We start from the raw sequence: 16,034 nt of genomic DNA, 5'->3' as shown, positions 1-16,034 counted from the left end.
GGGTCTTTTGGTTATTCTTGGTCGTTAAGGGTCTTTTTGACTTTTTGGGTCTTCAGGGTGTTTTGGGTCTTCAGGGTGTTTTGGGTCTTTTGGGTCTTCATGGTCTTTTGGGTCTTCGGGGTATTTTGGGTCTTTGGTGTCTTTTGGGTCTTCGGTGTCTTCATGGGCTTTTGGGTCTTTCGGGTCGTTTTGTTATTCTTGGTCTTTAAGGTTGTTTGGGTCTTTTTAGGTCTTTTGGGTCTTCAGGGTATTTTCGGTCTTCAGGGTATTTTAGGTCTTCGGGGTCTTTTTGGTCATCAGGGTTTTTTTTTTGGTTTTTTTTGTATACTGAATCGAGGCTCGTGAAAGAGCTAACATTTACTTCACAAACAAATCAACCAGACAAACAAAACACACAAAAAGCGGAAAACAAGATGGGGAGAGAAGGTGAAGCACACAAACACAACATTTGAGAGCAGGGAGATGTGTGGAAGGGAGAGGGCTTGGGGGGAGGAGGCATGGGAAGGGGGGGGGGGTGGAGGGAGAAGTATAAAACACAAGGACACCAATGACTTCCAGGACAGAAGTTGGTATTTCAAAAAAGTGGAATTGGGGTGAAATTAGCGGGGGTAGAAAAGATCAAGGTTTTGGATGGGGGAAGATAAGAGATGGTGGTGAACAGCTGTTTTAAAGACCTGGAGGGTGGAGTGGGATTGAAGAGAGTGAGGGAGTTTGTTCCAGAGGCGGGAGAAAAGAGGAATGAAGGAGTGAAGGTGAGCAGAGAGTCTTGATTTTGGCAGTTTGACCATAAGAGGGTTGCTGGCAGATCTTGTGCGACCTGTAGGAATATTTGCGGGACAGAGCCCAGAGAGAGACCAGAGGCCAGAGAGGAGTCGGTAGAAGATGGAAAGACCACCAACCTGCCTGCGGTGAGTGAGTGAGAGGCCCTTGGAGTTAGCTTCATCGCGGGAGATTCCAATGATTCTGAATGCTTTGGTTTCAACAGCGTGAAGACGAGCTAGGTGTGAGGCAGGAGCACCAGCCCAGAGGGGAGAGCAGTATTCCATTGAGCTGTGGATGAAAGCCTTGTATGTGGTGAGGAGCTCAGGTGTGCCAAGTAAGGACTTCGCACGACGGAGGATGCCCAGTCGGCGACTGGCTTTGGAGGCCAGATTTGAAATGTGGTTTTCCCAGGAAAGATCATGGCAGATAGAGAGACCCAAAAGCTTGAGTGACAGAACTTCTTGGAGAGGATTATTCAGAAAGTGGATGGGAGGGTTGTCCAGTCGGTCTTTTCGGCGAGACATAGTAAGAGTGTGAGATTTGTCAGGATTGAAAGACATGTGCCACTTGTTTGCCCAGTCTGTGATTTTGTCCAGGTCTGCAGAGAGTGAGGAGGCAGCAGACTACCGATCTGAGGGATGAAGAATGGAGCGACAGAGAGTAGAGTCATCAGCAAAGAGATACAGAGGATTTTCAAGAGAGTCAGAGAGATCATTGATGAAGACCAGAAAAAGCACAGGGCCTAGAACACTGCCTTGTGGAACTCCAGCCTGAACAGGAAGAGGAGATGAGAGAAACCCATTCAGGGCCACACGTTGACTACGACTAGAGAGGAAGTCCGCCAGCCATGCGTGGAGATTTCCATGGATACCAAAAGAGGAGAGTTTGGTGAGCAGAGCGGGGTGTATTTTGGGTCTTCGGGGTGGTTTGGGTTTTCTGGGTGTTTTTGGTCTTTGGGGTGTTTTGGGTCTTTGAGGTGTTTTGGGTCTTCGAGATGTTTTGGGTCTTTGGGGTCTTTTGGGTCTTCTGGGTGTTTTGGGTCTTTGGGGTGTTTTGGGTCTTCGGGGTGTTTTGGGTCTTCGGGGTGTTTTGGGTCTTCGGGGTGTTTTGGGTCTTCGGGGTTTTTTGGGTCTTCGGGGTGTTTTGGGTCTTTGGGGTGTTTTGGGTCTTTGGGGTGTTTTGGGTCTTTGGGGTGTTTTGGGTCTTCGTGGTGTTTTGCGTCTTCAAGGTGTTTTGGGTCTTCTGGGTGTTTTGGGTCTCCGTGGTGTTTTGCGTCTTGAGGGTGTTTTGGGTCTTCTGGGTGTTTTGGGTCTTCTGGGTGTTTTGGGTCTTTGGGGTGTTTTGGGGCTTCGGGGTGTTTTGCGTCTTGAGGGTGTTTTGCGTCTTGAGGGTGTTTTGGGTCTTCTGGGTGTTTTGGGTCTTTGGGGTGTTTTGGGGCTTCGGGGTGTTTTGGGTCTTTGGGGTGTTATGGGTCTTCGTGGTGTTTTGCGTCTTCAGGGTGTTTTGGGTCTTCTGGGTGTTTTGGGTCTTCGTGGTGTTTTGCGTCTTGAGGGTGTTTTGGGTCTTCTGGGTGTTTTGGGTCTTTGGGGTGTTTTGGGTTTTTGGGGTCTTCAGGGTTTTTTTGGGTCTTCAGGGGTCTTGGTGTTCTGAAGGGTTTTGGGGGAATTAAAGGGTCGTCAAAGGCCTGAGGGGTCTCAGCAGCCTTAGTTTTTTTCGATTGCTTAAACACGATTTTGAAAACAGGGCCCATTTTGTCAAAACACTACACACAATTCACACAACCACACACACAAGTAGCAGAACACCTCAGATCCTTTGCAAAATGAAACACTCTTGTAAAAACTATACACTCATTTATAAAAACCATATTTTGTTACCATATGAAACACACACGTTTCATATGACTTAATTCTGTTTGAACCAGTTACACACTGCTGTTGCTAACCTAAAACACTTTTAGCAATTCTACTTCTCAGTGATTAGAGTACTGCAAGGGAAGCACACAGAGAAAGTGCAAATATACAATAAATTCACCAAACACCACACAAGACCAATGCTGCAGACTGATGAAAATATAATTTATTTCTCTCCATATACCCAAATCAGTCAACATGTCAACATGGAGAATCACAACAAAACATGTCCCAGTTTTCATGCTACTACAGTAGTGTGCATAACACTGTAAGCCCAGCAAATATCAGACAAACATAAAATACTGTATCCAGTACAGGTTACAATTACAGTAAAAAGAAGAAAAAAATCTGAAAAAAACTGAAAATACAGTACAGAAAATACTAGACATTATCTCTTCGACGAGCTGGATCTAGCCAGAGAATGTCATCAACATCACAGGCGATATCCTGATTGGCAAGACAACGTGGGAAGAACCGTCCTGAATGTCGGATCCATCCTTGCACAGCTCATGAATTCCATCGTGACGGAATCACCATGTGCACTCTAATTTTGAACATATAAGGTAATTATCTTGAATGCTAAGAAGAGCAGAGAGAATTCAATTATATGTATTGAACCAGAACTGTCACATGGCTACAGACGAGTACTACTCTCAGTGAGGCAGACCAGGTAATGTGACGGAATCACACGTGGGTGACGATTTTCATGGAATTCATCAGCTGCGGCGTCGATTTGGTCACAGGCCTCCTCCATGGCCTGAATGAGGAGTACCTGAGCCTGGGGCCCGAGATCGTAAACCCTCCACCGCCATGACGAGAAAAACTCTTCGATTGGGTTTAGAAACGGAGAGTATGGTGGAAGGTATAGTACTGTAAACTGTGGATGGTGTTGAAACCAGTTCTGGACCAGAGCAGAGCGGTGGAACGACACATTGTCCCAGACGACAATGTATTGCATCTGGTGCACTTGGTTTACTGCTGTGACGATGTTGTGCAATCGGTCCAAAAATGTGAGAATGTGAGGTGTGTTCTAAGGGCCCATACTGGCATGACGGAGGAGGACCCCAGTCTGTGTAATGGCAGCGCAAAGGGTGATGTTACCCCCACGTTGCCCTGGGACATTGATTATAACCCTGTGGCCAATGATATTTGTGCCTCTCCTTCTTGCTTTTGTGAGGTTGAACCCTGCCTCATCTATGTATATGGAGTCATGCGGGATTTCCTCAGCATCCATCTGTAAAACTCTCTGAAATACAGTGAAAGACAAGATTGTGTAGTTCAGCATCGATCTAGTACACAGTAAATTTACATGTAAAAAGGTTACGTGTGCAGTATGCAACATCACAGTGCTAAAGTGAACAATACACACCTCCACATACTCATGCCGCAGCTGTTTGACCCTCTCTGAATTCCGCTCAAAAGGCACTCGATAAAGTTGTTTCATTTGAACCTGATGTCCTTTCAGGATGCGTGCCAGTGTTGACTGAGACCTGATGGACATTATTGAAAATGGCATGGTCATGGTCACCGATAACGTTGGCTTGAATTTCTCTGAGCCTGATAGCATTATTGGCCAAAACCATGTTTATGGTTTTGTAACCATAACCATGTATACTGTAACCATGTATACTGTAAAATGTCACAGGAAGGGGTATCAAAAGTGCTGACATGGTGCATACAATAAGCAGCTGATTACTGTAACTGTAGACAGATATTTTTTTACCTGTTTTCTTGTACTTACCTGTTTTTTTTACCTGTTTTCTTGTCATTAGGACGAAATGTCCTAATGACAGATGCCACTGTATATCTGCTAAGATTTGGCTGAACTCTTAGTCCAGCCTCCCGCAGCGTCAATCCGTGGTTCACGACATGGTCAACTAGCGTTGCGCGAATTTCATTTGATAAATTTGGTCCTCTTCTTCTTTGAGCACGTTCTCCTCCTGCTTCAGGTCTTCCTCTTCCTCTACCTCCTTCTCCTCCTCCTCCGTGGATTCCCCCTGTCACCCTCACTCTTCTTCTTCTGACTCCTTCCATTTTGGTTGAAGACAGGTGAACTCACCTGCTGCATTTTTATAGTGCTTAAACCTGATTGGTGTGTCTACAATTAAGCAATCATGTGTTTGCGCACCTGATGGCTGTGTTTAACCAATTGGCTCATAGGTGTGGTAATTTGACAGTCAGTGCTTTGGAATTGCAAGGAAGTGACATTGAAGAGCCGGGGCTCTTGCTTGATACGGACGAAAATGACGGGCAAGACACAAACTCGTCCGAGAAGATGTTTATTCTCAAAACCAACTCGGGAACACTGAAAAGCCCGTTTATCGGGCTGCATTATAAAGCACAACCAGAAACCGAAACCGAAAGCCACGCCTCTCAGGCGAGGCGTGCTTCGGTGGTCACGTGATCAACAGGTGTAGCTGATTATACCCGCACGCGCGGCACGCTTTGGTGGTCACGTGACCAGCCACTCTGGCGCCGCGGATCCCCGCCGGTGACGTCACCGGCTGGAGCAAGGAGATTTTGATGCTGGTCTTGCTTGGGGGACCCATGGGTCGCTACAACATCATGATATACTTCTGTGTCTAATGTATACAAGTGTGTTTAGTGTTTTGCAAATCACTGTGTGTATTGTTTTGCAAAAAGTGTGAGGCTGACATTGTGCTTATAGTGGTGCAAATCTGGGCCGATGTTTTGCTCCTTGAGTGTAAGGTTTTGATAATTGTGTAATACTTTTGATTTTAGTGTTTATGCAATCGGAAAAAACTGTAATGCAATTAAGAGGGTTAATTAAGAGGGTGGTAATTTTTTTTAAAGAAGAAGAAGACGTTTTCGTCGCATATAGACATCACGATATACATAACCATATACGTTTGCTCTATTATAATAATATTTTATTTTAATAGCTCTAAGTAAACAAACAAAAGAATATCCATGTATCGGTTACACTCTGCGTTGTTAAAAAAACACCCAAGCACCAATTACAATTTGTTAGCTGTGAGTAAAAACTCACTCACATTATTAAATCTTCCAATCACAAGGAAGTCCTGAACAAGGACTTCCACACGAGCAATTCTATTCTGACCTCTGACTGCCGACAAAACATGTACATCAGTGTAATATGAAGTCTTCAAACTTACACTTCATTCATCAAACATTGACTCAAATATATTGATCATGCAATCACACCATCTCCTCTCATACACCTGTTTTCGCCATCACCCGCACCAATCCTATACGAGTAAAAGGTGTATCCCTCACCACATCTCAGTTTCTGCTATATTTACCTTAGACTGATCTGATGCTTTCATGACATCATTCACTTCTTCCCCAACATCAGACACACCACATTTTTGCACAAATACAAATTCAACCGCTCTCTTCACCGTAATCTTAATCACCAAATGTCCGTCCGTCTGTCTGCCCGTCCGTCCGTCCGTTCGAAGGTACCGCAAAAACGGCTGAACCGATCGCAATGATATTTTGGGTGGGTAAACCTGGGATCCGCTGGAGTAAAATAGGCCATATTGTTTGTCCAATTTCAGCTTTCGTCTCCAGCATTCTCAGGTTTGGACTCCCGCATAACGTTCGCTTCGCATCGCAATGACGGAGAGCACCAACATGGCGGCTGTTAGATCAACGTGCATGTACATCTGATTACTTGATAAACGTACCAGAGAAAACAAATCGTTTGGGCAATGGGCTCTCCAATATTCCATGTGTTCACGGTTTGAATAACGTAACGTAACGTTTGTGACGATGTTTCATTGTGACGATGTTGTGACGATGTTTGTGTTCACGGTCGTGTTTGATGTGACGGTGTGAACGTAATTTCGTAATGTTTTTCGTTTTTATTTTCGTAATCGTTTAATGAACGATTAATGTTTAATAAACGTTTAATAAGCGTAAGAATAATGATTAATGATCATTAAATGAATGAATGAATGAATGAATGTATTGAATAATGCCATGGCGTCGCGTTGGCAGCAGTGACAAAATAAAACTGTTTGCCAAGAACTTCAAAGAGAGAAAAGGAACTTTTATCAGCAATGTCGTCTATCCTGAAATTCGTCGTCTATCCTGAAGTTCGAAGATGAAGAAGAGGTACAAAATCATTCCATTTTTTTCCTAAAGAAAAGCGGAGCCGACCGACAGTTGATATCACGATTTGAAACACGATGGAATAATATTTACCGATATGAACAGTGATGTGGTATTTTTATTGCAATTCTAAAAATACTGTTTAGATTTTGATGATTTGCTTGTGATATTTCACGGATGTTTATATAAATCGATAAATAATCATTTGCGCCTCCCAATTGAAGCCCCGCCCTGAGGGCGGGTACCGTTGCCAGTAAGATAAAAAGCAATGAAATATAGTGAAACATGTTTTTTTATTTGCATGTTTATTGCACGCCTCTTTATTAGTATTCGAGAACAAAATGTGAAAAAAATTACATGATTCAACAATACTTTAAGAATAGACAGTGAGGACATTTTGTACAATTTCGTGTGCATGTGCATACTTGTGGTTTCTCAAATTCCTTGAGACCTGTGAAATGGGTTTCGTTACAAGAACTATGAAAGGGTAGAACTGGGTACACTTTTCAAGCATTAAATCAGAAGCATCTGATCTGCCGGTCATTGTTGGTCATTTAAAACCAGAAGCATCTGATCTGCCGGTCATTGTTGGTCATTTAAAACCAGAAGCATCTGATCTGCCAGTCATTGTTGGTCATTTAAAACCAGAAGCATCTGATCTGCCGGTCATTGTTGGTCATTTAAACCAGAAGCATCTGATCTGCCGGTCATTGTTGGTCATTTAAAACCAGAAGCATCTGATCTGCCGGTCATTGTTGGTAATTTAAACCAGAATATTCTGATCTGACGGTCATTGTTAGCCATTTAAACCAGAATCATCTGATCTGCCGGTCATTGTTGGTCATTTAAAACCAGAAGCATCTGATCTGCCGGTCATTGTTGGTAATTTAAACCAGAATATTCTGATCTGCCGGTCATTGTTGGTAATTTAAACCAGAATATTCTGATCTGACGGTCATTGTTGGTCATTTAAACCAGAATCATCTGATCTGCCGGTCATTGTTGGTCATTTAAACCAGAAGCGTCTGATCTGCTGGTCATTGTTGGTCATTTAAAACCAGAAGCATCTGATCTGCCGGTCATTGTTGGTAATTTAAACCAGAATATTCTGATCTGACGGTCATTGTTGGTCATTTAAACCAGAAGCATCTGATCTGCCGGTCATTGTTGGTCATTTAAACCAGAAGCATCTGATCTGCCGTTCATTGTTGGTCATTTAAAACCAGAAGCATCTGATCTGCCGGTCATTGTTGCTAATTTAAACCAGAATCATCTGATCTGCCGGTCATTGTTGGTAATTTAAACCAGAATATTCTGATCTGACGGTCATTGTTGGTCATTTAAACCAGAATCATCTGATCTGCCTGTCATTGTTGGTCATTTAAACCAGAATATTCTGATCTGACGGTCATTGTTAGTCATTTAAACCAGAATCATCTGATCTGCCTGTCAGTGTTGGTCATTTAAACCACAATATTCTGATCATTGTTGGTCGTTTAAACCAGAATAATCTGATCTGCCTGTCATTGTTGGTCATTTAAACCAGAAGCATCTGATCTGCCGTTCATTGTTGGTCATTTAAAACCAGAAGCATCTGATCTGCCGGTCATTGTTGCTAATTTAAACCAGAATCATCTGATGTGCCGGTCATTGTTGGTAATTTAAACCAGAATATTCTGATCTGACGGTCATTGTTGGTCATTTAAACCAGAATCATCTGATCTGCCTGTCATTGTTGGTCATTTAAACCAGAATATTCTGATCTGACGGTCATTGTTAGTCATTTAAACCAGAATCATCTGATCTGCCTGTCATTGTTGGTCATTTAAACCAGAATATTCTGATCTGACGGTCATTGTTAGTCATTTAAACCAGAATCATCTGATCTGCCGGTCATTGTTCGTCATTTAAACCAGAAGCGTCTGATCTGCTGGTCATTGTTGGTCATTTAAAACCAGAAGCATCTGATCTGCCGGTCATTGTTGGTAATTTAAACCAGAATATTCTGATCTGACGGTCATTGTTGGTCATTTAAACCAGAAGCATCTGATCTGCCGGTCATTGTTGGTCATTTAAACCAGAAGCATCTGATCTGCCGTTCATTGTTGGTCATTTAAACCAGAAGCATCTGATCTGCCGGTCATTGTTGCTAATTTAAACCAGAATCATCTGATCTGCCGGTCATTGTTGGTAATTTAAACCAGAATATTCTGATCTGACGGTCATTGTTGGTCATTTAAACCAGAATCATCTGATCTGCCTGTCATTGTTGGTCATTTAAACCAGAATATTCTGATCTGACGGTCATTGTTAGTCATTTAAACCAGAATCATCTGATCTGCCTGTCAGTGTTGGTCATTTAAACCACAATATTCTGATCATTGTTGGTCGTTTAAACCAGAATAATCTGATCTGCCTGTCATTGTTGGTCATTTAAACCAGAATCATCTGATCTGCCTGTCATTGTTGGTCATTTAAACCAGCCATGAATGAGCCAATGAGCCATGAATTCCTATAGCCATTAATGAGCTTCCTTCACCTCTCTACTGGCAGTTTGGCCCACCCTGCTTGTGCAAACTGCTCCAGTTCTCCCAGATTTGAAGGGTGCCTTCTCCCAACTGCTGTTTTCAGATCTCCCCACAGGTGTTCAATGGGAATTATATGTGGACTCATTGCTGGCCACTTCAGAACAGTCCAGCGTTTTGTCTTTTATTTTTTTGGTATACAAGATCGAGGCTCATGTAAGAGGTAACATTAATGGTCTTGAACCATTCCTGTGTGCTTTTTGAAGTATGTTTGGGGTCATTGTCCTGCTGCAAGGTCCATGACCTTCGACGGAGACCCATCTTTCTGAGATTGGGTTGAACATTGCGCTCCAAAATGCCTTGGTAATCTCCTGATTTAATGATGCCATGCACACATTCAAGGCACCCAGTGCCAGAGGCAGCAAAGCAACCACAAAACATCACTGAACCTCCTCCATGTTTGACTGCAGGGAAGGTGTTCTTTTCTTTGAAGGCTTTAATTTTGTTTTCTGTAAACATAAAGATTATGTGTTTTAGCAAAAAGCTCTAATTTGGTCTCATCTGTCCACAGGACATTCTCCCAGAAGGATTTTGGCTTGTTCAGATGAGTGTTGGCAAACTCCAGTCGCGCTTTCTCAGCAGTGGGGTCCTCCTGGGTCTCCTACCATAGAACCCCCTTTCATTGAGATGGCGACGGATGGTGCGGGTTGAAACTGTCGTACCTTGTGTCTGAAGGTCAGCTTGAATCTGTTTGGCAGTTGATCGAGGTGCTTTCTCCACCATTCGAATAATCCTTCGCTGCAATCTTCAATCAAGTTTTCTATTGCGGCCACGTCCAGGGAGGTTGGCTGCAGTGTCATGGACCTTAAACTTCCTGATAACATTGCATGCGGTGGACACAGGAACATTAATGTCTCTAGTGATGGACTTGTAGCCTTGAGATTATCCATGCTTGGCTATAATCTTGTGTCTGACCTCCTCAGACAATTCTCTGGTTTTCTTTATTCTCTCCATGCTCATTGCGGTACACACAGTGACACAGCAGAATGACTCCTTTTCTCCATTCAAACTGGTTGATTGATGATTTTTTTATGTTGCAGGCACCTGCATCTCACCACAGGTGAGTTCAATTCCAAAGTAAAGGAGAATTAACTGCTTGAAATCTAATTATTTCTAACAACTTCTAAAAGGTGCCAATAATATTGTCCGTGCCATTTTAGGATTCGTGTGTGGAATAAGCTGCTAAGACTTAGTAATTTTTCAGCTTTTTCTTTTGTTCCATTGCAAACCAAAAAACACATATGTGGATACCAACAGATTTTTTAATTTCAACAATTTTCTGGAAGAAATGGTGCATTATTTGAAAAAAGTGCAAGGGTGCCAATATTTTTGGCCCCGACTGTTTGTCTGTATCAGCTTTGCACATCTGGATTTGGGAAGTTTTTCCCATTCTTCCTTGAATGAAGATTTGCTCAAGCCCTGTCAAGTTGGATGGGGAGCATCGGTGAACAGTAATCTTCCAGTCTTTCCACAGATTCTCAATGGGGTTCAGGTCTGGGCTTTGGCTGGGCCACTCACGGACTTTCCCATTATTATTGATCTGAAGCCATTCCGGTGTTGCTTTGGTTGTATGCTTGGGGTCATTGTCCTGTTGGAACATAAATCTTCACTGCAGTCGAAGGTCTTTTGCACTCTGAAGCAGGTTCTCCTCAATGGTTTGCCTGTATTTGGTTCCATTCATTGTTCCCTTTATCCTTCCAAGTTTCCCAGTCTCTGCCGCTGAAAAGAATCCTCATAGCATGATGCTGCCACCACCATGCTTCACGGTAGGGATGGTATTAGATGGGTGATGGCGGTGCTCTGTTTCTACCAGACGTAGCGCTTTGCATTCAGCCCAAAGAGTTCAATTTTCATCTCATCAGACCACTGACTTTTTTAGCTCATGGTCTCAGTCTTTCACATGCTTTTTTGCAAACTCTAGGCATGCTGTTATGTGCCCTTTTCTCAGGAGTAGCATTTGCCTGGCCACTCTCCCATAAAGCCTAGATTTGTGAAGTGCTGCTGAGACTGGTTTCCTTCCAGTACATTCTCCCACTGCAGCCAAGGAACTCTGTAGTTCTGTCAGAGTGGTCATTGGGTTATTCTTGGTCACTTCCCTAACCAAGGTCCTTCTTTCCTGGTTACTCAGTTTGGTCGGATGGCCAACTCTCGGAAGAGTCTGGGTGGTTCCATATTTTTTCCATTTCCCAATGTTGGAGTTCACTGTGCTCTTGGGAACTTTCAACACTCTAGAAATTGTTTGATACCCTTCCCCAGATCTATGCCTCCTCCCAATTTTATCGTGGAGTTCTACGTACAGTTCCTTGGTCTTCATGGTAGAGTTTCTGCTCTGACATGCACTCTCAACTGTGGGACCTTATTTAGAAAGGTGTGTTTGTTTCTAAATCATGTCCAATCAATTGAATTTGCAACAGGTGGACTCTAATCAAGTTGTAGAGACATCTCAAGGTTGATCAAAAGAAATTGGATGCACATGAGCTCAATTTGGAGTGTCATAGCAAAGGGGTTGAATACTTATTGATTCATGACATTTCAGCGTGCCAAGGGAAGAGAGAAAACGCCGGCCAGTGAGACGTTTTACTCGCCGTCCGTGACGTCTGCCCTCCTCTCGAATCTTCCGATCGCGTTGGTCTCCTCTCATTGGCCAAGTGCTTTTTTCCCTTCGTGTCACGCCATCCGTCGGTGGCCAATCAGTGTGTCGCTCCTTCCACTAATCACGGGGAAGCTATCTGCCCTTCCCCTGACCAATCACACGTCCTTCCCTACCCTGCCAATCGGTGGCCTGCTCTTTGCTCCCCCGACCCCCCTGTCAATCAAGAGTCCTTCTGGGCGTGGCTCTCAGCCTGCCTGGTCGATGTCTGATCGTCATGGTGTACCACTGCACAGCCGCTTGCTGTCTGCTCTTCCGGTCAGTTTTATCGTCTTGTGGCAGAGGGTGGATTTAATTCATGTGGGCGCTAATGGGGCTAACTAATGTATGTGATGTGATGCCATGAGGGACAATGGATAAATCACAGAGGTTTGACATACCTGGGAGTTAGCCGTATCCCTATTCTACCTATCACCCGATCATCCTCGTATGATCACAGGTACACACCTAATCCGACAGTCGGGCTCCATAACTTATTGCATCAAGATTCCCTATCCCGACGGATGAAGCACCTACCTATGCAGATCTACCTGGATTTATATATGCCCTACCCAACCGACATAACACTATTTTATAAAAATTTCTGCAACGGAAATTCCACTTTGATGTCATGGGGTATTATGTGTCGATCAGTGACAAAAAAAATCTCAATTTAATCCATTTTAAATTCAGGCTGTAACACAACAAAATGCGAAAAGGTCAAGGGGTGTGAATACTTTTTGAAGGCACTGTATGTGCTCAATTGAACAAGACCAAAAGTCTAACAGCGGTGTAGCCAGGCTTGTAAAATATTATAATCCACAAACACACATGATTATCTTTTTAAACAGTCGCTAATGCTGCTTATAACATAATACAAAGAAATTTGGAGGAATCCCAACATCCATGAGGTAAGTTGTACTTCCAGAAGAGAGCGAAAATATACTGTAATCTATATACCCCACAAGGGTTGTGGGTGTGCTCATTCACCAAGCAGCTAGCTAGCGCTTGCCAAGCCTGCCGTTCCTTAAGGGTTTTGAATGGAGTGCTTGCTCGAATGCTTAAACCACTTGGCGATCTCTCCACAAGAAACTTGGGAAATGAATACAAACCCAATGTTCTTGAAGCCCAACCATAGATTGACTGTAATCTATATACCCCAAAGAGGAATGACCCTTTCTGCCGCTCCCGTAGTGAGCTGGTGTAGGCCTACTCGTGAATGAAAAAGTCGGTCGGTGGTCAGCCGTCGTAATGACATCATCGATGTAATGACGTAATGGACACAAAACTGACACTACGTTAATATGTAGAAGATTGTCCGTTTAACTTCCAGTATGTTTGCAGTCACTACAAAGGGAATAGTGTTACGATTAGATTTACTATAATATTAACGTTACGTTAACGTTATTTCGAAAATTATATTACCATTTAAAAAACGAGACAAATTCATTACTTCCGCGGTTATTAATATTAGTGCCGAACACCGCACATCGTTGATCATGAACCATACACCGCTTCAATCCATTAACTTTCCATTCACGACATTGGGATTAAAGTGTTATGGAATATATTTACCATGTTATTATTATTATTAATAATACGAAAACGATACTCCTGAAACGATACTCCTGAAACGATACACTACTGTATTAAGAAACCTGGGATTAATTTGTCTGAAGCGCTCCGAAGTTTAGCCATAACGCCTTAGGCCTATACCTACTGTACCGTATTGTTGGAAGAGCCGTAACGCTGTTGCTTTCGATATTTGATGGTCATTTCAACAATCGGTTTGTGCTTCATACTGAATGACAAACGTGAAGGTAGAGCATGGCGATTGTGATATATGACAGGTTCGACGATATGTTCGGCATGAACAAAATTGGAATTAAAATGGTGGATTGTGGAGAGTCAGCCGTTGTATGCCGTAATGACATCAGATGTAATCACATCACCCTGTCATGTGACCAGATCCTCAGCTCTGATTCGTCTACGTTTGAGGGGACATACATACATACGGATGGACAAACACTGTTCTGGACCGCTTTGCCCTATGGGCTATGCCGTAAAAAGTACAGCCTCACACAATGCAGGGCGAAGGAAGGAATGAAATGGGTAATGCAGAGGAGGAATCGGCACTTGGGACTTAACTCTTAAGCACTGTGGACTTGGACAATGGAGGACTCAATCCCTGGAAGGATTCAGGCTCATCTAGAATCGCTTACCTTTGACTCTGCTCTTTGCGCTATTCTCGTCCTTCACCAAACCGCACATTTACCCACGAGCCTGTTAACAGCAACAATTGAGTATTTTTTTAGAGAAAGAAAAGTAGCAATTGGACCATCAGTTGTTGATATATGAATGAAAATATGAGGGCGAGAAACTGATATTAAGAGGAATTTAGGGCAAATTCACAAATAAATATGGGGTTTCCTTGTCATATAACATTTTGGATACTTTTCTGTTCAAACACGATCAATAATGTATTATTACTCCCGCCAGGGAGTAATGCATTCGATCGTGTCTGTGTGTGTGTGTGTGTTCGTGTGTTTGTGAACAAGATATCTGGAAAAGTTCTGAACGGATTTGGATGAAAGTTGGTGGGATGATTGCCCTTGGGATAAGGAAGAATTGATTAGTTTTTGGTGAAGCTCAGGATATTATTCCCGATCCAGGAATTTTTTGAAGGATTTTTTTTACCATTAGAAGACAGGGCTCATTTTTTTTTAAACATTATCTTCTATATATTCTATATTTAACATTGTGATATGAAAATAGTTTTCATATTTGTTGTAAATGTAGTTTAAACTCGTGGTTATGCGTTAGAGCGGTGTATTTTTTTTAGCAGCGTCGTCTTCAATGTTCATTTTTTTTTCTAATAAAGACATATTCTGTCATTTTAAAACCACCAAAGTGTGTATTAGGTTTCCCCGTTTCATAAAATGTATCGTTTGATACGTATAATGCTTTAAAACAGTTTTTTTTTTAAAACCTCAGAAGAGATATCAACATTTAGCTCAGCGAATGTCATTCGCGGTGTCAGTATTTGATGAACTTATAAAGACTTAGTTCCAGATTTTTCAATGGCTGAGGTATATTAACAAACGAATAAGACAGATTTGGCAAAATTCGAACTTTTAAAAAAAAGATCGCATATTCACCCAGGGTTGTGAGAGGCTGAAGAAGAAGAAACCTCGCATGGGCTTCCCAGACCAAATAAATAATTCTGGCTCTGCGATTTTCAGGTTTATTTATCTATATATCTACATATCTGGGCAGTGTCTTGTTGTCACTGAACTACTCCCTGAAACTTTTATTTCCATGGTTGTGGTGTTTTTAATAACGTGGTGGTGGTTTTGAATCACGTGGTGGTGAGGTATTTTGCATTATGTGGCGGTGAGGTGTAAAATGACATGGTGGTGAGGTGTTTTTAAATCACGTGGCTGTGAGGTGTTTTTAATTTCGTGGCTGTGAAGTGTTTTTAATTTCGTGTTTCGTGGCTGTGAGGTGTTTTTAATCTAGTGTTTTGTGGCTGTGAGGTGTTTTTAATTTAGTGTTTTGTGGCTGTGAGGTGTTTTTAATTTCGTGGCTGTGAAGTGTTTTTAATTTCGTGTTTCGTGGCTGTGAGGTGTTTTTAATTTAGTGTTTTGTGGCTGTGAGGTGTTTTTAATCTTGTGTTTTGTTGCTGTGAGGTGTTTTTAATCTAGTGTTTTGTTGCTGTGAGGTGTTTTTAATCTAGTGTTTTGTTGCTGTGAGGTGTTTTTAATTTCGTGTTTTGTTGCTGTGAGGTGTTTTTAATCTAGTGTTTTGTTGCTGTGAGGTGTTTTTAATTTCGTGTTTTGTGGCTGTGAGGTGTTTTTAATCTAGTGTTTTGTGGCTGTGAGGTGTTTTTAATCTCGTGTTTTGTGGCTGTGAGGTGTTTTTAATCTAGTGTTTTGTGGCTGTGAGGTGTTTTTAATCTCGTGTTTTGTTGCTGTGAGGTGTTTTTAATTTCGTGTTTTGTGGCTGTGAGGTGTTTTTAATCTAGTGTTTTGTTGCTGTGAGGTGTTT

The 16,034-nt window shown here is 42.4% G+C and overlaps 1 long non-coding RNA gene across 2 annotated transcripts; it reads right to left on the bottom strand.

The window, feature by feature from the left end:
* Positions 1 to 2,819: 2,819 nt before the first annotated feature.
* On the bottom strand, positions 2,820 to 14,267 carry LOC137417141 (uncharacterized). 2 transcript variants are annotated; one of them, XR_010982389.2, is made up of 3 exons: positions 14,210 to 14,267; positions 4,045 to 4,165; positions 2,820 to 3,921 (listed from the first exon to the last, which is right to left on the bottom strand). It is a non-coding gene; the product is annotated as an uncharacterized LOC137417141 (long non-coding RNA). The 2 variants fall into 2 exon arrangements; XR_013622764.1 differs by lacking the exon at positions 14,210 to 14,267 and adding an exon at positions 4,417 to 4,970.
* Between the last annotated feature and the right edge of the window lie 1,767 nt (positions 14,268 to 16,034).

The sequence above is a fragment of the Myxine glutinosa genome, chromosome 3 (assembly GCF_964187855.1).
Source record: "Myxine glutinosa chromosome 3, kmMyxGlut1.1, whole genome shotgun sequence".
Taxonomy (NCBI): Eukaryota; Metazoa; Chordata; class Myxini; order Myxiniformes; family Myxinidae; genus Myxine; species Myxine glutinosa.
The sequence above is the reverse complement of the archived record's forward strand: the minus strand, read 5'-3'. Positions and strand labels throughout refer to the sequence as shown.